Genomic DNA, 25,849 nt, shown 5'->3' on the forward strand with positions numbered 1-25,849 from the left:
ATGGATTATTTGAGTAAAAATACAGTAAGCCGATCAACCAGTGTGTGTGGAACAGGAGGAAGTGAGAAAGGTAAAGTCAGACATCATCTGACACAATTTTTGTGGATGGTGTTCCAATGCCAATACTATACACCTGTGGATGGAAGGAAGCAATGAAAAGTCCATCAAATACCTTGATAATGGCTCATTACTAAGAGACATTGGTGGTGTAAAAGCAGTTATCAGACTTCAAATGATCTGGAAAGCCAAACACACGATATAGATTAGTTTCAAGGGCAACAGCTATGAACAGATTCAGCTGCTCAGACAGGAACAGAAGGTCGATAGCGCCATAACCAGAAAAGATATAAACAATGGGGAAGCACCACTGTTAGCCTTGAGGAGGAGTGTAGTCAATCTATAAGAGTGGATGAGAACAATGCCCTGTCCAGTGTGGTCTCTCTCATCACAAGACATCTGGGCCAATCTTTGGCACGGGTCAGAAACATAGATTTCTTTATTTTTTTACCCAGTCTATGATGGTGGATGTATTGTAGCATCCACTAGAGCTGCAATAAGTTCTCTGCTTCCAAGGAGTCATGAAATTAGACTGGACCCACCCGTATAACCCAGGATCATCTCCCTGTCTCAAGGTCTTTAATTACAATCACAGCTGCAAATTCCCTTTTGCCATGCAAAGTAACATGTTCACAGATCCAAGGAATAGGACATGGACGTATTGCGGGGAGACGAGTGGAAGAAGGCCATTATTTGCCTATTAAAGATAGAAAGATTTTTTAAAGAAATATTAGATGAAAACTCCTCAAATTTATTAAACAGATCCAAGATGCTCAAAGAACCCCAAACAAGATAAATACAGGGAAAATTACACAGTCACATCATAGTCAATCTGCTGAAATCCTGCACTAAAAAGAAAACATTTAAAGAAGTAAAAAAAAAATGACACATTCCATTATATAAAAGGTAATAATAAGAATGATGGCTAACTTTTTATAAGATGTAGTGGAGGTCAGAAGACGATGAAATGATATTAAAAAACAAATAAATATGTCCCCACTAAAAAAAAAAAAAAAAAACCAAAAAAACTAGAATTCTATAACTAGGAAAACAAATCTTCAAAAAGGAAGGCAAAGTAGACATTTGCAGGTAAACAAACAGTAAAAGAATTCATTGAGAGCATCTTACTCAGCAAGAAATTCTAGAGAAAGTTCTTCACTCTGAAGAGAAATGACACCAGATGATAATTTGAATCCATAGGAATGAATAAAGGTCAACATAATGGTAAATATGTGAGTACATATAAAAGATTGTATATAATAATTTTCTATTAAATTTTTATGAAAGGCCTATTTTTAAAGGAAAATTTTAACTCTGTATATCATGGCTTATAATACACATAGCTATGAATATATGATAACAATAGCACAAAAAATAGGGTATTAAATGGAACTACACACCACATCCTGTTATTGTAAGGTTCCTATATTTCATGTAAACAGCAGATATTAATTCTAAGTGGATGGTAAGTTAAAGACTGTTGGGTTTTAGACATATCCAATATGGATTCTGCCCACAAAGGACTCTAGGATTCAGCAAGAGTGACTAAATAATAACTCCATTCTTAATTAGACAAAGACGTTATCTAGACTCTCTTCTCTTCCTCCTTCCCTTCCCCCCTTCTGGACCAAAAGCTACTGATTTACAACCTTTATTTATTTATTGTACTTTAGATGAAGATTTACAGAACAAACTAGCTTCTCATTAAACAGTTAGTACCCACATTGTTTTATGACATTGATTAACAACCCCGCAACATGTCAACACTCTCCCTTCTCCACCTTGGTTTCCCTATTACCAGCTTTCCTGCCCCCTCCTGCTTTCCAGTGCTTGCCCCTGGGCTGTTTTGTCCCTTTAGTCTCATTTTGTATTATGGGCCTGTCTGGTCTTTGGCTGAAGAGTAACATCGGGAATGACTTCATTACCAAGCGAAAAGGGTGTCTGGGGGCCATATGCTCTGGGTTTCTTCAGTCTCTGTCAGGCCAGTAAGTACGGTCTTTTTTTGTGAATTAGACTTTTGTTCTACATTTTTCTCCAGCTCTGTCCAGGACCCTCTATTGTGATCCCTGTCAGAGCAGTCCATAGTGGTAGCCAGACACCATCTAGTTGTGCTAGACTCAGTCTGGTGGAGGCCATGGTAGTTGTGGTCTATTAGTCCTTTGGACTAATCTTTCCATTGTATCTTTGGTTTTCTTCATTCTCCATTGTTCCTGAAGGGGTGAGATCAGTGGAGCATCTTAGATGGCTGCTCACAAGCTTTTAAGATCCCCGACATTACCCCTCAAGGTAGTATGTAGAACATTTTCTTTATAAACTATGTTATGCCAATTGAGCTAGATGTTCCCCCAAGACCATGGTCCCCACAGCCCTCAGCCCAGCAATTTGGTCCCTAAGGGAGTTTGGGTGTGTCTATGGAGCTTCCATGACCTTGCCTTATACAAGCTGTGTGGCTTCCTTAGTATTGTTTACTGTCTTACCCTTTACCACTTATCTATTGTGATTGAGGGCCTAAGTGCAAATTAAGCCATCAATTACCAAAGTAAACTCCTCAGGGCCACCCTCCTTCACCTGGTATTTACTTTCCCCTCCCTTCCTTCTGAGGCACCAGTATTACATTCCTCTCCACCTCTGTAATTCACCCATACAGAAGCTATGATGAGCCTGAGTGACTCCCTGGCAGCCGGTGGTGCAGCGGTTAAGAACTCAGCTGCTAACCAAAAGGTCAGCAGCTTGAATCTACCAGCTGCTCCTTGGAAACCATATGGAGCATTTCTACTCTGTCCTATAGGGTCGCTGTAAGTCGGAACCCATTTATGACAGTGGATTTGAGTATAGAAGTGTTAGAACAAAGGCTCCGGTTCCCGAAAATATCATGACCTAGGTTAATGACCAGCATGTGGAGATTTCACTGGTGCGAACCTGCGCTGCCCTTCTGTATTGAAGTTCCCCCTTATTAAAAGATTTTAGTTCAATGAACCTGGCTTTTGCCACCTCTATTTTTGAAATCTGAACCAGGCATTTCTAAGAGTATTTTGGAGTTACTTTACATACACTCCAAACTTGGAATTACACCTGCGGTACTGGTCAAGCTGGACAATATATTGCAAAGGTCCATGTTGTAATCCCTCAAACAACGGCTAAGGAAAATAATGCAAAGAAGTTATAGCAAAAAAGCCAATTCAGGAATCAAATTGGAACACTAAAAAGGAGTTTATTAACTACAAATGATAGAAGGAAAGGAGGAACAAAAACAAATGAGCCAAATAGAAAACGAATACCAAATGGTAGGTTTAATACATTCTGTCAATAAAAATGGAGCCCTGGTGGCATAGTGGTTAAGAGTTTGGCTGCTAACTAAAAGGCTGGTAGTTTGAATCCACCAGTTGCTCCTTGGTAGCTCTGTGGGGCAGTTCTACTTGGTCCTATAGGGTTGCTAGGAGTTGGGATCAACTGGACTGCAATGGGTTTTGTTTAGTTTTTTTTAATCAATAAAAATGGATGATAAACTTCAATTAAAAAGTAGAAACTGTCAGACTGGATAAAAAGCAAGGCCCAACTGTTTACTGCCTATAAAAGTTGTACTTTAAATATGAAGTTTGGATAATTTATGCTTGATATTCTCATAGGCAACAAGGGCACTATCTTAGGTGGCTAAACTTGAACCTTAGTCTGCAAATATTTACAGACGTAAAGTGTAGAGACAGGCAGGGAGTCAAACCAGCTTTTTTTTTTTTTTTTCCTTCCTCTTAACACAGGACAATAGACTTAACGTCAAAGAGAGAAAAGTGAAAATCTGAAAGACATTTTAAAAGAAGGAAACTCTGGAATTGGTGATGATTTGGATGCGAATACTGGAAATTACAGGCATTTTCAAAGTAACATTTTATTAAACAACTCTTTTTTGTTATTAACATAAATGAAGCAAATACAGTTATATGTATTTTTTTATTTATCCTCAATTAGTAGCAAATAGGATCCTAAATAGGCAGGTAACTACTGTCCAGACACTTAAATTATGATAAATGACTCAGAACTCAAGTAACCGATGAGAAGAACAGTTGAGTTTCTGCCAGTTTTGTTCAGAATTTTTTTTTCTTTCCCTCAGCTAAATTTCCTCTGCTAGCATTATCGAAACGCTCAGGTACCTTCTTCCCCTTACTAATCTTACTAATTCTTACACATGGTCTTGTACTTAATGGAGAAGCTTATCTTACCAATGAAGTAAAATTCCAGGTACGTAATTTATTGACAAAACAAAGAACCTATAGCGTGTTTGCCATCTCAGCTCGGTGTACAGAGGCACCTTGCTCATGAGAACATGGAGTAAATGCCACACATACACATGCATTCAACTTCAGTGTCTCTAACTTGTGAAAAACTGAAAGCTGAAATCAAGCTGCTTTGGTGTTTCCATGAAGCAAAAATGTTCATCCTAAAATCACTCTAGAAACCTGCCTGGAAGGTGGGTTGATACAAAAGCACCCTGTGCTCGGTACATTTATATTTTGTGTTTGTTTAGGCCAAGTGTCACAGGTATATTTTCTCAACAAATTTCCCTTTAACGCCAATAGTACCCCTACGTTTAGATTAGCTTCATGAGCTCATAGCAAAACAAGAAGATAGCCTCATGGGGGAAAAAATAACCCTGAAAAGAAGACATTAATAATCCACATAAATCCCAACTGTCCTGAAGAGATAAGATATGAAGAAATGAGCAGAAGGCTAGGTGTAGATTGAATCAGAGATATCAACTACACAAAAGACTATTATAGGAAGGAAACTACCAAGTATTCTTCATTTAAATACAATTTCAGACATTGATGTAGTGATTTACTCTAGCAAATACTGCAGGGGTTGATTAGAGTTACTATAGCTTCCAAAAGCACTTATCTTGAGCCCCCAAACATACATTATATTAGAAAGCCAGTCGATAGGGTATCTTATGAAATCATCCTACAATTTTCTTCCCTTTCCAACCCTACTGAGTTGACCTCGGCCAGAGAAAAGGACTTCACATTCAATGGTATATGTAAAATATTTTGAAAAGTAAATCTGTTTCTAGAAGGTCAAAAAGTACAGTCTTGGGTGAAATATGTATTCCTTTGGAAAAGTCAGCCATTTTATTTCTTCACTTTGGTGGAGCACACGAGGACAAAATGAAGCCTCATTAAGACTATATAAATGAGGCTGCTTATCTGTTTAGTCCACTCTGGGAACCAGCTGATTTTATAAGATTATTAAGATGGTTTCCAGCCACCTGGGGCATCTACATACAACCAAACATGGAAGGCTCTTTAAATGGGGAATATACGAACAGGACAGAAGAAAGACAGTAAAAACTACATAACATTTAATTTGCACACGAACTCTAATTCTATGGCTTTTGATGTCTATTTGAAGTTTTAATTACCATGGAGTTGATAATCTCTAAGCAACGTGATAAGGGAATAGTTCTGAGTTGATCTGGGTTCCCTTTTTAAGGTATGCTTTAATGTCTGCTTCTTTCTTTTGGGTTCCAGTGGCTTATTCTGTTTCTTCCTTTGCTCAAGATACAGTCTTTAGTAATTGATTGCCACAAAAAAACTGTATCTTAACATATAAAGTTTCTTGATTAGAAAGTATTTTATTCCCATAAAAAACCCAAACCCTGCTGCCACTGAGTCAATTCCAACTCATAGCAACCCTACATGACAGATTAGAACTGCCCCATAGGGTTTCCAAGGAGCAGGTGGTGGATTCGAACTGCTGACTTTTTGGTTGGCAGCTGTAGCTCTTAACCACTGCACAGGCTTTGCTTAATACCGGCTTCCTGTTTTTCATGTTATTAGAGGATTCTACAATCCTCTGTCCTCTACCTGAGGCCTGTGTCTGTGCTCTCTGTCTCCTGTGTCCTCTTTGTGACATCTATATTATCCACATGCTATTGAGATGGGAAGGGCATTTCAAAACCTTCTCTGTGGGAAAAGCTATTTTCTGCCCAGAGGCTTCACAGAAAATGTGCTGCAATCTGGCCTCAGCCAATGTACATGGCCATTCACAATTACAGGTTCTTTTTGAACCCATTTATTAGCAAACATGAACAAAAATAGTCACAAACCTTGTTCAGTAATCTTGATGAGGTCTCACGTCTCTGTCCATTCAATTGTTTCAACATTACCTTACATAAAGTGATCATCGAAATATATGTGACATCATTCTAGAGTTTGTTGTGCTGTGACCTGTTGCCATCAAGTCAATTCCAACTCAAAACGACTCAACAGGAGTTATGTTGTTAGGTGCTGTCAAGTCGGCACTCGACTCATGATGACCCTTGTACGGGGGAAGAAAATGCTGCTTGGTCCAGTGACATCCCCAAGATCAGTTTTGGATTAGGTCGCTGATGTGATCCATAGGGTTTTCATTGGCTGATTTTTAAAAGTAGACCTCCAAGCCTTTCTTCCTAGTTCGACTTAGCTGGGAAACTCTGCTGAGACCAGTTCAGCATGCAAGCCTCCACTGTCAGAGGGGTCATGGCTTCACATGAGGTACATTGGCTAGAAATCAAACCTGGGCCCCCCTCATGGAAGGTGAGAATTCTACCACCGAACCACACTGCTGTCATTCCAGAGATATCATTCACTTAGTATTATAGTTGGGGCACATATCAAAATTCTCTGATAGGTGGTAAAATACAGGTCTAAATCCAGAATCATCCTAAGTCTAAGACAACATTCTGTAGAAATGAGCCCCTTGATTTTGCTGGATTCTTTTGTGTGTGTGTGTTTTAGATGACAGTTTATATCAAATTAGTTTCCCACTCAACAAATTGTATACAAAGTGTCCCATGACATTGGTTGCCATCCCCACACTGCCTCAACATTCTTCCTATTTCCACCCTGGGTTCCTCATTTCCTTTCATCTGGTTTTCCCACCCCTTCCTGATTTCTCATCTACACTTTTGGGCAAATGTTACCCTTTTAGTCTTGAATAATTGTTTGTTCTATGGAGCACATGTTTCAAGTGTTATGATTTATTTCATAGGCCTGTTTATTGCTTCGAAACCCTGGTGGCGTAGTGGTTAAGTCCTAGGGCCACTAACCAAAAGGTCAGCAGTTTGAATCCACGAGGCGCTCCTTGGAAACTCTACGGGGCAGATCTACTCTGTCCTATAGGGTTGCTATGAGTCAAAATCCACTCGACAGCAATGCGTTAGTTTGGTTTGGGTGTATTGCTTGGCTGGAAGGTAGTTTCCAGGAATGGCTGCAGTTCTAAGTCAAAGAGGTGTCATAGGGCTGGCCATAGTCTCAGGAGTTCCTCTATCTCTATCAGGGCAGTAAGTCTAGTTTTGTTTTGTTTTGTCCTTTAGTTTATCTAAAGGTTTACAGAGCAAATTAGTTTCTCATTAAACAATTAATACACATTTTTTTTGTGTGACATTGGTTGCAAACCCCATGACTTGTCAACACCCTCTCCTTCTTGACCTTAGATTCCCTGTTACCAGCTTTCCTGTTCCCTCCTGCCTTCTCATCCTTGCCCCCGGGTTGGTGTGCCCATTTAGTCTTATTTTGTTTTATGGACTTCTCTAATCTTTGCCTGAAAGGTGAACCTCAGAAGTGACTTAACCTCTGAATTAAAAGGGTGTCCAGGGGCCATACTCTCAAGATTTCTCCAGTCTCTGTCACATCAGTAAGTCTGGTCTTTTTTTTTTTGTGAGTTAGAATTTTATTCTACATTTTTCTCCAGCTCTGTCCAGGACTCTCTATTGTGATCCCGGTCAGAGCAGTCCGTAGTAGTAGCCAGACACCAACTAGTTGTGCTGGACTCAGTCTGGTGGCAGTTGTCTTAGTTGTGGTACATTAGTCCTTTGTACCAATCTTGTGCCTTTGGTTTTCTTCATTCTCCCTTGCTCTAGATGGGGTGGGACCAGTGGAGTATCTTAGATAGTCACTTGGTCTTTTTTTTTTTTTTTTAATGAATTTTATTTTTCATCCTACATTTTTCTCCTTCTCTGTCTGGGACCCTGTATTGTGTTCTGGGTTAGAGCTGTTAGTAGTGATAGCTGGGCACCATCTAGTTCTTCTGGTCTTGGGTGGTATAGGCTGTAGTAAATGTGGTCCTGTAGTCCTTTGGACTAATTGCACCCTTGAGTCTTTGGTTTTCTTCTCTCTCCTTTACTCCAGATAGGAAGAGATCACTAGTTTTATCTCAGATGGCTGCTCATAAGCTTTCAAGATCCTAGATGCTTTTCACCAAAGTAGGATGTAAAACATTGTTTTTATGCACTATATTATGTATCTTCAGTTAGGTGTGCTCCCTTACATCCTCCCAGACCTCTTTAGCATACCTACCTATCTGTGTATCCCTTTGTAAGTTATTGTTTGTTAATATTTGTCTTAGTCATCTAGTGCTGCTATAACAGAAATACCACAAGTGGATGGCTTTAACAAAGAAAGATTTATTTCCTCACAGTAAAGTAGGCTAAAAGTCCAAATTCAGGATGTTGGCTCCAGGGGAAGTTTTCTCTCTCTGTCGGCTCTGGAGGAAGGCCCTTGTCCTCAATCTTCCCCTGGTCGAGGAGCTTCTCAGGCACAGGGACCCCAGGTCAAAAGGACGTGCTCTGCTCCCGGTGCTGCTTTCTTGGTGGTATGAGGTCCCCAGCCCTCTGCTTGCTTCCCTTTCATTTTATCTCTCGAGAGATAAAGGTGGTGCAGGCCACATCCCAGGGAAACTCCCTTTACATTGGATCTGGGAGGTGACCTGAGTAAGGGTGTTACAATCCCGCCTTAAGCCTCTTAACATAAAATCACAAAATGGAGGACAACCACAGAATACTGGGAATCATGGCATAACCAAGTTGATACACACATTTTTGGGGGGACATAATTCAATCCATGACAATATTGTCATTGCAGGATTATCTATATTATATTAATTGCGTTATAGTAATTGCCATAGCTGCCCTTTGTTCTTTTTTTTTCTCTCAGTGTTTTCCTTTGCCTTTGTATGTTGTGCCGACTTCCCTATATAGTGTATTGCCTTTACGTCCACCAATATCACCACCTGTCTTCTATCTATCTAATAATTAACTCTTCTTCTTCCCTTCCCTGGTAACCGTCAAAGAATTTTTTTTTTTCCTGTGTGTAAACCTTTTCTTGTTTTTCTTTTTTAATAGTCGTCTCATGCAATATATTTGTCCTTTTGTGATTGGCTTATTTCATCCAGTGTAGTGTCCTCCAAATTCATCCATGTTGTGAGATGTCTCATGGATTCATAGTCATTCTTTATTGTCATGTAGTATTCCACTGTATGTATGTACCACAGTTTGTTTACCCACTCATTCACTGATGGACACTTGGGTTGTTTCCATCACTTTGCTATTGAGAATAACGGGGTTTGCTGGATTCTTATTCCCTGTTCTTACAAAGGGGTTGGAGTGGGACTTGTTGCCTGAATGACATCTCTCTTCACACCCATTTTAAACAACACTTTGTTCATTGATGAAAAGCCATTTATCATCTAGTATACTAATTTTTAATGGCCTTGATGTTGGTTGGACATCAAGACTGAAGTCTCTGGACTGTGGGCTTTGGAGTGGAGTCTCATTTATAGGTTGGTGTATTTCCAATCAGGGAACTTCAAATGTTATGTAACTGCCCCATAAACATATACTGTTTAAGCTGAGGTATTTTCATATCAAGTACAGTAAATATAACAAAATTGGTCCCTTCCTGCAGGTACATGGACAGTAAAGTCCTTCCTGCATAAATTAGTAACTTGTCCTCAGTAGCAATGACTTGAGACCTTCCAGCTCCTTTACCCTGTGTCTTACATTTTGAGGCTATACCAGGAATATGGCATTTCATATTTTGTACAAGACCAGCTCTTCAGACTCAGGCTCTGTCATCAGTGCTTTTAAGAGCAGTTAGAGACAGATGTCTTAATGTCACGCATTCTTTCAGACTCGTATTCAGAATCAGCAGCTCACAAACCTTCCTGAAGGCGTAACATTTCAGCGTGCAGGTATAAATGCCTCTTGCAACATTAAATGGAAGCAAATTTCATGGCCTCTGGGTTTTTCTGAATATGTGAATTCACAGACACAAAAGCAGACATTGACTCCATATTATTCCAGACTCTCAGCTGGATAGCTCTTTCCTTAAAGTGACTCCAATTTCTAAACATTCTTCTTCATATTCACTTCTATTTCTTCAAGTGAGGAAAAATATACATTTTTCAGTCTCTTTACATTGTTTAAAAATACTAAAGAACATGGTTCTGGTGTTCATTGTCTGCCTGGGGTTTCATGGGATCATCCTCTCTTTCAATATTAGCCTTGATTTTTAACATAGCCGTGGTTGATCACCTTCAGGTGTTGAGTCTCTTGATTTTGAATAAGAATTCAGCTTAGTAATGCCATTGAGGTTTTTGGTTTTCAGTTTTAAATGTAGTGGTCAACTTAAATTCCAGATATGTGAATGAGACAGCTTAAAGGGCAAGAACATACCCAAATAGGGTATTGCACTAAAAAAAAAAAAAAAAACCCAAACTCATTGCCATGGAGTCAATTCTGACTTATAGCCACCCTACAGGACAGAGTAGAACTGACCCATAGGGTTTCAAAGGAGTGGCTGGTAGACTCAAACTGCCAGCCTTTTGGTTAGCAGCCAAGTTCTTAACCACTGTGCCATTAGGTCCTATCAAGTTTGGCACTCAACATAGGAAAACAACAAATTAAGGGAATGTCTGAGAGTCTAATCTGAGTGTACTACCAGGGAGAAAATTGGTTTCCTTCTGTCCCTTGCCTCCTGAAGTCACATTAGACTATCACGAAAGCTTTAGTCCCATTTTGAGGTTTGAGAAGATAATAACAACATACTCCTTAATTAAGTTCGCAGCTTATTATTTGGGCTAAAATTTAGGCCCTTTTACCTGGGCACAATCTGAGACAGAAATATTGGCAACCTGGTCTCCACTAATATGAAAATAACAGTTTTCCTAACTTCCTAATAACAGGCCAATTAATTTAAAGCAATATATCAATCAATTATTTGATTGAATTATCATCGCTTGTTTAAATTTACCAGCCAATCAAGCTCAAACAAGTAACCTGGAAATAATAAACTAGGCAGAGCCCCTCCAGAGGGTCCCTGGTTAGCACAAACAGTTTGAGCTCAACTACTAACCTACAGGTTCAAACCCACCCAGGAGCACCATGAAATAAAGGCCTGGTGATGAGCTTTGGTAAAAATTACAGTCAAGAAAACTCTGTGCCCTAATTGGATAGATCGTAATATGACTTTCTAGATTTGATGAAATAACTGATAGAAGAGGGAATACAGTGATTTTATTATCAACTGTCTTAGTTATCTAGTGCTGCTATAACAAAAATACCACAGTGGATAGCTTTAACAAATGAATGTATTCTCTTACAGTCTAGAAGGGAAGAAGTCCAATTTCAGGGTGCCAGCTCCTGAGGAAGTCTTTCACTCTCTATTGGCTCTAGGGGGAGATCAATCTTCTCCTGGTCTAGGAGCTTCTCAGCGCAGGCTCCCAGGGTCCAAGGATGCGTGCATTCCTGGCTTATCTTGCTTGGTGGTAATGAGGTCCCCTTGTCTCTCTGCTTGCTTCTCTTTTATACCTGAAAGGAGATTGACTCAAAACACAACCTAATCTTGTAGATCGAGTCCTGCCTCATTAACATAACTGCCTCTAATCCTGCCTCATTAACATCATAGAGGTTAGGATTTACAACAAAGGGGAAAATCACATCAGCGGACAAAATGGTGGACCATCTCCCAACACCGGGAATCATGGCCTAGCCAAGTTAACATACGTTTTGGGGAGACACAATTCAATCCATAACATCAACTTTACTCTTGCAGCCCCCCTTTCCCCTCTAGGGGGATATCAGAAGCCAGTGCCAAGTCTAGAGGGGCCACTAAAGGCTATGAAAGGCAGAGCGTTTTGTTCGGCAAGTTTTAGTTTTGCTAAATGCGCTGAATGCTTCACAGGAGGGTAAGGGCTGCAGTAAGACTGCCTTCAGGGTCTCAGGCAGGAAAAGCGTCCTGAAGCAAGATTTCTAAGAGCAAAAGAAGAGAGCATGGTCGAAGCTCAAATGGGTAACAGGGAAGGAGCCAGAGGCAGAAGACAAACGACACTATGACCAAGAGGGGTAGGTGTCACCCCAAGAAGGACTGGACTGAACTGGCAGGCACAGATGAGAGCGGCTGCCCAGCAGGAGCGGCAGGGTGAAGCGCCTGTTTGATCATAAGATCAGTAGCTGCCTGGGAACTGTGATAATAGGGACATGCAAATGCGACAGGGCTTTTTTTTTTAAAAGGGGAGAATAATGCACCGGGTGTTCAACTGACAAGTTCTAATTGTCCTGGAGGGCTGAGAAAGGATCAGCTTGGAATACACTTCTAAAAATACCAAGCGGAAACCTCAGGCCTTTCAGGCTGCTTAGAAATCTCTGCACCCTTTCAGTATCTCTCATTTAAAGGAGCACTCAGCCTGGCAGCGTTAGGGCTGGTGTTAAAGTGATGGAGGAGGCCGCGGAGGAGAGGCTGAGCAAATGGGCGTGTGACAGGCTGAATTCCCAGGTCAGCATTTGTGAAGCCAGAGTTAAGATTTTATTTATTTATTTTTTTCTTAAAGCAGTGTTAGTGTTAAGAGGAGACTTCTGGAATCATGTAATATAGATTCAAATTCTGGCTCTGCCACCCATGGGGTAACCCTGACAAACTTAACTTCCCTTTGTCTCAGTTTACTGAGCCTATAAAATGGGGGGAATAATACTGCATCATACCTTATAGTACACTACCCTGGTGGCATAGTGGTTAAGTGCTACAGCTCCTAACTAAAAGGTTGGCAGTTTGAACCCACCAGGTGCTCTTTGGAAACTCTATGAGGCAGTTCTAGTCTGTCCTATAGGGTCGCTGTGAGTCAGAATTGACTGGACGGCAACGAGTTTGGTTTTGGTTTTTATTTCTCATAGTGTCCTCATGAGGCATACAATGGGTGATGGGTATAAAGGGCTTAGCCTAGTGCTTGGTAAAGAATGAGTGATCAGCAAATATTCATTGTTATATATTCTCATGACTCCCACATCCAGGTATACGCCTGGGCTGAAAGGAAAACCTTTAGAATTCTATGCTTTTTGTGGACATTTGTGTGATGATGTGTTCCCTATATATATCTTTTTAAATGAGGGATTTGGGTGGCACAGAGACCTCCAGGGAATGGCAGGATAATGTGGACGTCTACTCAGAGAGAGTGGCAGGCCCCCACACAGACAGAATCAGGGCAGGATTGCTGTTTTTGTCTTTTTTTCTTTCCATATTTCACCGAAGACACATGCCTTCTTAACGTCCACTCTTGGCATTTTCATAACATGCCTTTAGCTGGTTCCAGGTGTCATACAGGATACCTTGGCGGGGCTAAGCTCTCTTTCCAGAAATCAGTTGGAGAATAGCTTTTGAAGGAAGGAGGCCAGCACCTCACACAGCTTAAACTGGTATAGTTACCATGAGAGGTCACAATCTTTTTGCTAAGTTAACGCAGTTTGGTCTTCTACCTACAGCTTAACATCATCTTATCAGTTCAGTTTACTTTCTTGCTCATTTTCTCTTTCAAAAGTCGGGCTGTTGGAACTGAGTTCCATTCCATTTTGTTCAGGCACCTATTTTATATTCATCAAATTACTGCGTGGCATTTTTATGTCAGGAAAACCATGTTTGCTGTCATGAAATGACCCTAAGGTAATAAACCATGAATAGTCTTTAAAACCTGGTAAAGGATTTTGAAGTTATAAACAAGTAATAAAATAATTGGTAGGCACTCATTTCCCCACCAGATTTACCTAAAGAGACTATCTTGTGCCAAGATCGATTTATTACACAAATCATTGTAATGTTTGTGAATGGCTATTCCAATTTTTATTTACTTTACTTTCAAATCGAGAGAGAGGGTGGAAGCTGTGGGGAAAAGCTTTGATATCAAGTTCACTGAAGATAATTAGAGAAATGAATTTAAAATGAGCAACCACTTTCAAGACCTCACACTGCGTTTCATATCAGTGTAGCAATGGGGAAAATTGCTATAACTCCAGTATAGAATAAAATTTTAAACCCACACGTAAACACACACATGCACTGACGTTTTATCAGCAGAGGCAACACCAAGTAGTGGGCCACGCTACTATGAAAGCCATTGTGACCAAAGGTACACCAAGAGGGCATCTTTTTTTTTGGCTGGTAAGGTGTGGTCTTACCATTTTGTAACAAAACCTTTTTCTAAAGAACACTGACCTGTAAATACCAGTACCAGTCACCAGTAGCTTTTAAGTTGACTCCAACTCAAGGCGACCCACGTGTGTCCGAGTGCTCCATAGTGTTTCCAATGACTGATTTTTTTTGGAATTAGATGGCCAGGCCTTTCCTCCAAGCCACCTCTGGGTAAACTCACACCTCTACCCTTTCAGTTTGTAGCCAGGCAGGTTAAGACCAGTAAGTATATGTGTTCATATGCACAGCCAGTTTGCTGAAGCTTACTCATTCTATTTGCCTGCTAAACTGCCTCCTTTTTGTATTTTCTAAAACATTTGTGATGGTGATAGACAGAGGGTAAATATAGCTGATTTTTAACAATTGTAATATACATTTTTAAAATGAATAAAATGGAAAGGTAGATGAAAGAAAAAAAGAATAAATGGAGGTGAATAAGAAATAAGAGTACAAAAAAGCAAAGGAGAAAAGTTGAGAAGAAGGAAAGCAATGGGATGTAGGAAAGAGTTGGAAATTAGGGAAAAGAACTAAAAAAGAAAGAACAAGGTGCCACAATCTCTGAATTATCCATGAGTAAGAGGCTCACAAATAGCTCCCTGAGGGAAGAGTGCCTCTGTTAAGGACTGAGAGAAGAACAGGCTGAAATGACTACTGCTTCTCTCAAGATTGAAGAGATAATGGGAAAATGAAACCTTGCCAACCCGCATCTAAAGTGCAGAAAACTGTCTTGAAAAGTTTTTTTTTAAAAAAACATTGTCTCTTAACACTCCACCTCCTAAAATACATAATTCATCCCCCTTTTATTTATTTATTTTCCCCTGTAGCCTTGTAACAGCCATTAATTGAATTTGTCTGCCTGACTGCTGGTAACTTACACAAATTGGGGTTTTGTATTTTGCACACACAAAGAGGAGCTCTAGTGGCACAGTGCTTAAGAGAGTGGCTGCTAACTGGAAGGTCGGCAGTTTGAATCCACCAGCTGCTCCTTGGAAGCCCTAGGGGGCAGTTCTACTCTGTCCTATAGGGTCACTATGAGTCAAAATCAACTCGACAGCAACAGGTTACACACAGTGAGAAGTTGAAAGTCAGGGATCTGCAGGCATTGGTGCTCTCTGGTCCAGGTATCTGCAATTCTCTTGGCTTTTTAATTAAAAGCCTTAAGATGACTGCTCCATCGGCCGCTCTCCTGCTTGCACTGGGCTAAAGGGCATGAACTTGCTGAGCCTGCCTCCTTTAAAGGAGCTTTGCAGGAAGCTTCTGTCCACTACTACTTGTACCCTGTTGGCCAGAATTGCACTACTTGGCCGGCATTGTCTGAGATGGAGACAAGGCAAAGCAGTTGTTTCGTTGTTGTTGTTTCTTTCTTTGTATTCTAAGCTGAGCTCTTTGTTGCCACCCATGAAATCGAGATCTGTTAGTGAAGAAGGAGTCCCTGGGTGGTACAAACAGATAATGTGCTGTCTGCTAACCAAAAAGTTGGAGGTTCAAGCCACCCAGAGGCACTGCAGAAGAAAGGGCTGGCAATCTACCTCTAAAAAATCAGCCACTGAAAACCCCGTGAAGCACATTTCTACACTGATGCACATGGGGTCACCAGGAGTCAGAGCCGACTTGAGGGCACCTGGTTTTAGTAAAGAAGAGGGAGAAAATAAATACTGGTTAGGTAGCTCTTTTTGGAATACATAAATTTACTAAAGTTAAAATAACAGATGGGGCTGACCTTACTATTTCTTTGCTGATGACATAAAAAGATTATATTTTTCAGTGAATATTTGTGCCTTCAAAAAACAGTTTTACCCTAAAATATAACTAGGTGTTTACTAATTGCTACATTTTCGTTTCTTTTAATATACTCCAAATAATCACTGGGGAAAATTGAAAATTTTATTTAAATAAATGTGAACAAATAAACTATCTACATGAATATAATCAACATGGATAAAAAATTATAAACATAGTCTTTGTATCAGCAACATGGTTGTTCACAAATCTTTGGAAACACACAGGAACCATTTGTAAGCAGGATTCTTTATTTTAAAAAAAACAGTAAAACTAATATTTGGCAATTTACAAAGGGGTATTTTGTTTATAGCTGTTAGGATTAGTTTGGCTGCATAAAAGAGAAAACCCAAAATAACAATGAAATAAAGCACATAAAAGGCAGTCCAAGCTTCTATGATGATTTGATGATTTCTCAGTGACCTAACTCCTTCTAGCCTTGTGGAAGCTTCTTCTGAACTGTCCTCACTATTGCTGTTGTTAGTCGCTGTCGAGTCGACCCTGACTCACGGCAGCCTTGTGTATAACTGAATGAAACATTTCCCCTTCCTGCGCCATCTTCACGATCACTGATATGGCTAAGTCCATTGTGGCTACTGTGTCAATCCATCTCATGAAAGATTTCCCTCATTTCCACTGACCTTCTACTTTACCAAACATGATGTCCCTATTTTCAAGGTTGTTTTGTGGACATAGATGACTTCTGGAGTTCAAGCTTCATTACAGGCAGTAAGAAAGTAGAAGAAAAGAAGGGGAAAAAGGCCATAGAACTGAGTTAATTCCCCGTAAAATCCCATGGAAGACCACCAAACCCATTCTTGTCAAGATTCCTACTCATAGTGACCCTATGGACAGAGCTTAACTGCCCCACAGGGTTTCCAAGGCTGTAATCTTTATGGAAGCGGACTGCCACATCTTTCTCCCGCAGAGCAGCTGGTGGATTTGAACTGCCGACCTTTCCGTTAGCAGCTGAGTGCTTAGCCACTGCACCACCAGGGTTCCTTCACCTCTGCATATATTGCCTTGGCAGTAACGTATTCACATGTCCATATCCTGTTGAAAGACAGGCTGTAAAAAGTAGTAGGAGGCTAGTTATATTGTTACTCTAAATAAAAATTGTGTTGCATTTTTATGGAAGAATAGGAGAATGGATACCAGATCAAAACCCACTGCTGTCAAGTCAATTCCATAGCTACCCTATTGAGTGGCAATTAGCAGCATCTGCCACAGGGAGTTAAACCTCTCTACTTCCAGTGCCCAGCAGGGTTCCTCACATGCAGTGTGCACTCAATAAATAGGAAAGAGGCCACTCAGCCCAGTTAATTATTAGAAATAGCAAATTCAGATGTATATCAAAATACAACAACCAGAAAGAAAGAATTTTTAGTTACTATAACTAGTTTCCATTTCCAGCCTCTGCTTTTGTCTTGTACACAAGTTCAGGCTAGTCTTAGTGTTGGTCACCTCACCCTGTGTCCTCCAAATAACCAACTTGGAAAGCTTTGCTGAGTAATGAGATGTCAATGCCTTTGCTGGTAAAATGATCACTTTGCATATAATACGGGGATTCTCCATGTACTGCCCTTTAAACGCTCTGATCTTCCTTTATTCTTCTTCTTCTTCTGATAGCCACTTCTCTGCTTCCTTTCCCAATGCCTTTTTCAGAAACTGCTCTTGCCTTCGGATCAGGCCAAATCATTTCTCAAATTCCCATGGCAACATGAACAATGAGCCCAGAAATCAGCCAAGTGAAGACCACTGAGTGACCTTCAATTAATCCAACTACATATCGGACAACTAACCACACTACATATTGAACAACTATTAATATTTGCGCAGTGGTTATGAGCTCAGGCTGCTAACCAAAAGGCTGCAGCTTGAATCCACCAGCCACTCCTTGGAAACCCTGTGAAGCAGTTCTAGTCTGCCCTATAGGGTTGTTATGAGTCAGAATTGACTAAACGGCAAAGGGTTTTATTAGACATAACACAGAGGAGATCTGGTGGCACAGTGGTTAAGCCCTCAGCTGCTAACCAAAAGGGTGCCAGTTCAAACCCACCACCCAGTCTGAGGGAGGAAGATGTGGCAGCCTGCTTCCATAAAGATTGCAGCCTTGGAAAACCTATGAGGCAGTTCTGCTCTGTCCTATAGGGTCGCTATCAGTCAGAATCGACTCCACAGCAACGGGTATTAGATGTAACCAGGTCCTGAATTCTTAGCAGGGTGCATATCACGTAAAGCACTATCATTGGATGCAGGAGTTTGAACTGTGTTGTAATTTAAGATGTCAACTCCAAGAGAACAAGGACTTCTGCTTGTTTCCCAGTGAGTACTATGGGCATCAGAAAGGAAAATTATGAGCAGGTCTCATCTTTATTTCTTTTGGGGCCCAAAATGCTTTCTCTAACTTACCGGTGGCTTCTGTAAAAATCACTTTTTTGAGGTCTTTTGTGTTCATACTTTTGCTGCTGCTTTTGTAATGAGCATTAGTATTAGAAGAGGAAATTTGTCTGATTTTTGCAATAGGGCTAAAAGAAAATGCTACCCAAGTTACTTGGGTTTGCATCCAGCCCACCACTTTATGATTCTGCTGCTATAGAGAAGTCATTTTACTTCCCTGGGTCTCAGTTTCTTCGTCTGTTAAATGGCATGATAAGACTGTTGTGAGGATTAAATTAATTACTGATTATGAAGTGCCTAGGTAGTGCCTAGCACATAGCAAGTATTCAAAACAATGCTAGCTATTATTACTAGTGTCCAATTTCAGGAATATAGAGGTCACTATAAAATGCAGGGAAACCCTTAGTGGTTAAGTGCTGTGGCTGGTAGCCAAAAGGCTGGAGTTCGATTCCACCAGGTGCTCCTTGGAAACTCTATGAGGCAGTTTTACTCTGTCCTATATGGTTGCTATGAGTTGGAATTGACTTGATGGCAATGGGTTTTTTTTTTTTTTTTTTTTTAATAAAATGAAGGTGTAAATTCAGTGAAAGACATTTGGTGACCTTAAAAATAAAGAAGGAAAAGAAAACATGACAGCTGAGGTGTATATTTCTAGCATGGGTACCTACCTACCTACCTCCAGAGTTTGGAGAGGGGGGGCGTATGCTTGAGAAAACACACAGTAAGAAAATAAAAGGCTCATTCAGCATCGAGAAGTAGGTGGTTTGGCTGGACTGTGTACTTCCTTTGGAAATACCCAGTGTTGAAGCAGGAAAGATTGGTTAGGGCCGTATTGTAAAGGATGTTGCATGTCAGGATGAGGGCGTTTTACTTACTACACGCATTGAAGAATTTGCACTGAATGTTTTGGCAGTGCAGTAATAAAGGGAACCTCTACAAGGATTCTCACGGCCATTTGATACAGGACTTACACTAGAAGAAAAGTTTAGGTAGGAAGAAACTGCTTGAGATGCAGTCTGCATTATTTATCGCTGACTACGTGAAGGTGGCGAGATTGAAGAAGGAGACAAGGGGAAGCACCTTTATTCAAAGCAGCAGAGTTGGGGAAAGGAGCTGGTGCCCGGAAGAGAAACAGAAGCTTAAATTGCGTGTGTAATAATCACCTAGAAATCATTGTTGAAACCAGAAAATAAATAGGGTTGTCAAGGAGAAAACTCAGAAGAGAAGAAACAGATTCTGTGTTAGAGCCTTGGGTAATACTTAATAGGAAAGACTGGGAGGAAGAGATAAAATAGGGAAAGGGGGCAGCGAAGGAGAGGTTGGGGAGGTAGACAAGGAGTAGAGATAGTACTGCGTCCTGGAAAACGCAGCCAAAATCGTGATTTCCGCTCTTTTGCTTCAAAGACATGGATCTGTAAAAAAGGATGGGTGCACGCTGAACTCTGACCAACTCCAGGGGAGGCCCCTTCCTGTAGGTGGCGGAGGAGAAGCAGCCAGAAGGAACTCAGAAGTTCCGAGTATTCCACATTACAACTAAAAGTGCAATTGAGTTCCCAGGAAATTAATCTAGATAATATAGGCCTAGATCAATGGGCTTATTTTGATTTTACAAAGTTGTTTACTCTTAATTGGAATGTCTGGTTTTATGCAGACATAGCTTGATAATGTAATTCCATTGCTCCAAGGAAATTGTTCTGTAATTCAAGGTCTCTCCACCTTGGGACCACTGACATTTGGGGCTGGACATTTGGTTGTGGGGGGCCTGTCCTGTGCATTGCAGGGTGTTTAGCAGCATACCTAGCCTCTACCCACTAGAGGCCAGTAGCACTCCTTCTCAGATGTGACAACCAAAAATACCTGCAGGCATTGTAGTAGCCAGAGTTAAGTTTGTTGTTTTTCCTTCCACAAGGGCAAGAGAAAACGTACTCAGTCAATAAAGTTCCTGGAGTAACAAAGTTATAGTTACCAGACTTGTGACATAAACACATACATATATTTGCAGAAAGAAAGAGAAAGTTATACTTTCAAGTATGGCCCAAGTGGAAGAGGCCAAAGTTATAAAACCACAAAAGAAATTAACCATTATATCTAAACAGGCCTGCCAGAGGGTAGCATTTTCATTTAATGGCAAATACAATTAAACAGACATTCAGTTTTGAGCAAATAAAATCCTCCATATATCTGGTGGTGTCTTTCCACTGATATAAATCACAGTGAAAACAATTTGTATAAATCACTATTATTCCAGAGAGAGATATATAGACGGAGTGAATCTAATGTGTCAGACGTTATAAACGTTCATCACTAAGGTTTTTCATTTCAATTCATACAATTCGTAGACTTCCTCCACCAATTACTTTAAACAGGGGCTTGGAGCTTCTCCTGTCAGGAAACACAGCAGCTTTGTCAAGAGGCAAATTTGTTCACTCAGGTTGAGTTTCTTTGCTTTCCTGTGGATAAAACAGGCTCCACAATATAGTAGTCAAAGCAAATACCTCGGGATCAAAATATAGGCTGAGATTCTATCCTGAGTTACAGATGAAGACAAAATAAGACAGTCAATATCTGGTCAGTATGTCAAGAATTTTACATATGTCTGTACAAAACACCTGGTGATGCAGTGGTCAGGAGAATGGCTGCTAACCAAAAGGTCAGCAATTTGAATTCGCCAGCCATTCCTTGCAAACCCTATGGGGCAGTTCTACGCCGTCCTATAGGGTTGCTGTGAGTCGGAATCAACTAGAAGTCAATGGGCTTTTACAGGTTATACAAAATGCTAGTGGATTTTATATTTTTTTTTCAAATCAGTGAACATCAAAAAGCACAACAACAACAACAACAACAAAAAAAAAAAACCAAACCCAGTGCCGTCAAGACGATTCCAACTCATAGCGACCCTACAGGACAGAGTAGAACTGCCCCATAGAGTTTCTAAGGAGCACCTGGCAGATTTGAACTGCCGATGCTTTGGTTAGCAGCCATAGCACTTAACCACTACGCCACCAGAATTTCCAAAAAGCACAATAAGGGCCATAAAAATGGTTCCTAAAGGTCTAAATTATTCTCATATGCAGACTGTAAGGTCTGCCTTGTGACAGAAGTTGGCAATTTCTTTATTATTCCCTCAAATGCCATGGATGATGGATGTAGAGCAGGATTTACATGTTTGCATGTGGATGTCCATAAGGATATGAGAATATTTCCCCTTAAGGCCATTCCTAAAATAGGTCTACACTGCTATGTATTGGTAGTGATTTGACTTTGCAGTCTTAACAGCAAAATTCAGACTTTTTGTGAGATCCAGATCGCAATCATAAATCTTATAGTTACAATATATAAATATTATATGGGTGTGGTGGGATATAATCTTTATATATACATGATTTTTAATATAAATTTCAGGGCTTCAAACCAGTTCTTCCCAGTTCAGTCATGGCTGAGAAAATGACACCAGAACAGACCCAATTTTTTAAATTTGGGTGAACTGGGCCCATAACTGGAATGGGAAAAATTATGGGTCAAAGCCCTGCTAGAAACTTAGTCTCCCTCTTAGAAAACAAGGGCAGAGTACATGTTGCATAGCAACCAAATCTCTTGCCTGTCAGACACAGTGGTGCCCTTCTCAAAGATGGCAACCAATCACATCGCTTTGCATATATGTTGCTCTCTTCAGTCCCGGTAATACTTCAGTCCTAGTAATAATCCAATTGCACTCATCAGGCTCCTAAAAGGACTAAGTCTGCTCCGAGTCTCCCATTCCAGGGCTTTGACCTGTAATTTCTCCCCTTCTGGTTATGATCCCAGATTACCCAAACTTTAAAAATTCGAGTCTGTTCCAGTTTCTCTTTGTCAGCCATGACTGAACTGGTTCGAAGCCCTGATGAATTTACACACTCACACACACATACGTACATATGTATTATAAATCAAAATGCAGTAGCTTTAAGGGTCACTAACTCTGCTAACCAAAAGGTGGGCAGTTTGAATCCACCAGGTGCTCCTTGGAAACAGTCTGGGGCAGTTCTACTCTGTCTGATAGGGTCTCTATGAGTTGGAACCAACTCAACGGCACTGGGTTTGGTTTTTGGTATTTTTTAAAAAGCAGATACCCATGTAACCTGAGTATTCTGGGCTTCATTGGAGAAGATTACTTTTGCCTGAATTTCCTAAAACTTCTATTTTTGTTGCTACCTTCCTAAGACTTACCAGAAAATAGAGTTTGAATGATTCTGCCTCACAAATATCTCCAGAATTCCCTGGGGATGCATATATCTCTATTCACAAATGAGAATTTAATATGATTTGCTGTTTTTCTCTACCTGTCAGTTAGCAACTCATGTACACTTTCAAGTAAGGACTCTGTAACCATTGACTTCGAATCAGTTGCCCCAGAAAGTTTGGTGGACTGCCATCTGGGTCATGGCTGAACAATGACAATTGTGTAAAATCTGACACAGATGCTACTTTCTTGAAAAAAACCCACTAGCAAGGAAAATTCAGTGCTGCCATCACATTCTAGACATCAATCCTACAAAAAAGAATGGTGCTGCTGCTGCCACCATTGTGGTAGGTTTTGGGCATAGATTTCAAAATAGCTGGAACAAAGTATCTGTCCACATGGAGCTTGTAATCTAGTGAGAAAAGCAGAAATTAAGAAAACAGTCTTTTAATTAAAATGAGAGTATCTTAATGCAACCACCTGTACGTCAGTTTGTCATGTTGTGGTGGCTTGCTTGTTGCTGTGATCTAGAAGTGATGCCGTTGGTATTTCAAACACTAGCAGGATCACCCATGGTAGACAGCTTTCAACTAAGACAGACTAAGAAAAAAGGCCTAGAGATCTACTCCCAAAAGCTATCCAATGAAACCCTTACTGATCACAGCAGAACATTGTCTGTTATAGTGCTGGAAGATGAACCTTCTAGATTGGAAGGCACTGCATACTTCATCTCAAGTACGTTGGACATATTATCAGGAGGCACCAGTCCCTGGAGAAGGGTATCATGCTTGGTAAAGTAGAGGGTCAACGAAAAAGAGGAAGACCCTCAATGAAATGGATGGACACAGGGACTGCAACAATGGGCTCAAACATAGTAATTGTGAGGATGGCACAGGACTGGGCAGCATTTAGTTCTGTTGTGGATAGGGTTCGCTATGAGTCAGAACAGACTCAAAGGCACCTAACAACGACAACACATAACAGCCACAACAATGGACTCACACATACCAACAATCATGAGGATGGTACAGGTACCAGGCAAACTCTGCTGTACACGGGGTAGCCATGAGTCAGAGCCAACTCAGCAGCAACTGACAACAAAGCACCTTCAAAGAGGCAACCTGAAGACTGAGACCAGGATGACAAGAAAGAGTGGCCTAGTCAAGGATTAGCCAGTGGGAGCATTGGTGAGGACCTGAGGAAGCGAGTTAGCAGACCCGGCCAGTACGCACAGTGAGGCTGGAGAGGTGAGTGGGAGCGAAAAAGGGTAGGGATACATGCTGGGGGAACACAAGAGGAGAGGAGGCCAGCATGATGCTTGCAAACTTCTTTTTGTATTTGGCATAAAGAAGGAAGAGAAGAAGAAGAAACCTACTTTGTAATGCTTCTAGGTGATTAACTTTACCAGGCCAAATAACTATAAAACAAATGACTTTCGAGTGATGCGTATTGGCAGTAATTGAGCAGCCAAGTGAAATGAATTCAATTGATTATACAAGAGGGTTTCTTGGAGCTGTTGCACAAACTGCCTGTGTGGGGTCTTTTGCCTGAAATGTATGCTGGTGGGAAATATTTTAGGTGTTTGAAATGGAGCTAAACAATGTGTTCAGATATATAAAACTGTTTGATCTGTAAGAGTCTTTCAACTTGTTCAGGAAAGAATTCACCAGACAGCCACTCGGAAACCCTATGGATTGTCTCCTAGTCTGTCCCAGCCCCAGAGGTCAGGTGCCTGAACAGTTACAGCTGGCGAGACTCATTCTTTGGTGAAAAAAGAGTTGCCCAGAATTTGGGAGTTGATACAGCGAGGACCAGGATTCTGCCCTCCTCTCCACATGCTGAGTCCCTGGGTGGTGCAAAAGCTTAACGTGCTGTACTGCTAACTGAAAGGTCGGAGGTTCGAGTCCACCCAGAGGTGGACCTGATTAACTATTGAAAACTGCATTAGAGGAGGCTTTTTTTTTTCCGCAGAGGTGGAAGGCGGTTGGCCCGGGCCTTCCATATGTCGCTTCAGTGAGGGGCTCGACCGTGGCTACTCGGCATGTTGCTTTTGTGGGCGTCCCTCCCCTGACCGACGCGCCAGTAGCGTGGCACCGATTCCCCTCGGGCTCTTGGGCGCTGCTCTGAGCAGTGTCACCTTTTACACTAGAAAGCTGGCGGGCACTGTGGGGAAAAACCAAAACAAGAAGAAAGCGGAGGAGGTGCTAGAAGAGGAGGAAGAAGAATATGTGGTGGATAAAGTTCCCGACTGTCAAGTGGTAAAGGGCAAAGTAGAGTACCCCCTAAAGTGGAAGGGTTTCTCAGATGAAGACAACACGTGGGAGCCAGAAGAGAACCTGGATTGCCCCGACCTCATTGCTGAGTTTCTCCAGTCACAGAAAACAGCTCATGAGACAGATAAATCAGAGGGAGGCAAGAGCAAAGCTGACTCTGATTTGGAAGAGAAGGGAGAGGAAAGTAAACCAAAGAAGAAGAAGGAAGAGTCAGAAAGCCACGAGGCATTGCCTGGGGTTTGGAGCCGGAGCATATTATTGGAGCTACAGACTTCAGTGGCGAGCTCATGTTCCTGATGAAATGGAAAAACTCTGATGAGGCTGACCTGGTCCCTGCCAAGGAAGCCAATGTCAAGTGCTTCTATGAGGAAAGGCTGATGTGGCATTCCTACTCCTCCGAGGATGGTGACAAAAAAGATGACAAGAATTAACTCTACTGAGTACCAGTCCCTGTCACATGACCGTGGGTTTAAAGTGGAGAGGGAAGGAGTTCTACTTGACACCACAGAAGTGGCTTGACAAGATGTCCTTTGAAGAGCCGGTGTGGTTTCTGTGCCCTGCAGCAGCCCAAGTGCTTTAAAGCTGTTCCATGCTGTATAGATGGCACACCCATCCCAGTGGAGGGGAAGGGGTAAGTGTTTCAAGGCAACCCATTCTGCACTTGGCTGAGAAAAGCAAAGGGCCGTCCATGAAGGACAAAACTTTTAGAGTGGGTGTTGGGAGAGCAAAGAGATGATGCTGTAGATCTTCAAAGAGCATCTCCACAACTCACAGCCTTCTTGCCAATAGTGTTAACTCTGCATTTTTACAGCATAGCATGTGTGTAGTTTTTGGCTATTACTGGTGTATTATTTGGG

General features: G+C 41.1%; 1 pseudogene; it reads left to right on the forward strand.

Moving 5' to 3' along the window:
- LOC100674585 (chromobox protein homolog 1-like) lies at window positions 1-25,849 on the forward strand (annotated as a pseudogene).

Source organism: Loxodonta africana, chromosome 6 (genome assembly GCF_030014295.1).
Source record: "Loxodonta africana isolate mLoxAfr1 chromosome 6, mLoxAfr1.hap2, whole genome shotgun sequence".
NCBI classification, from domain to species: Eukaryota; Metazoa; Chordata; class Mammalia; order Proboscidea; family Elephantidae; genus Loxodonta; species Loxodonta africana.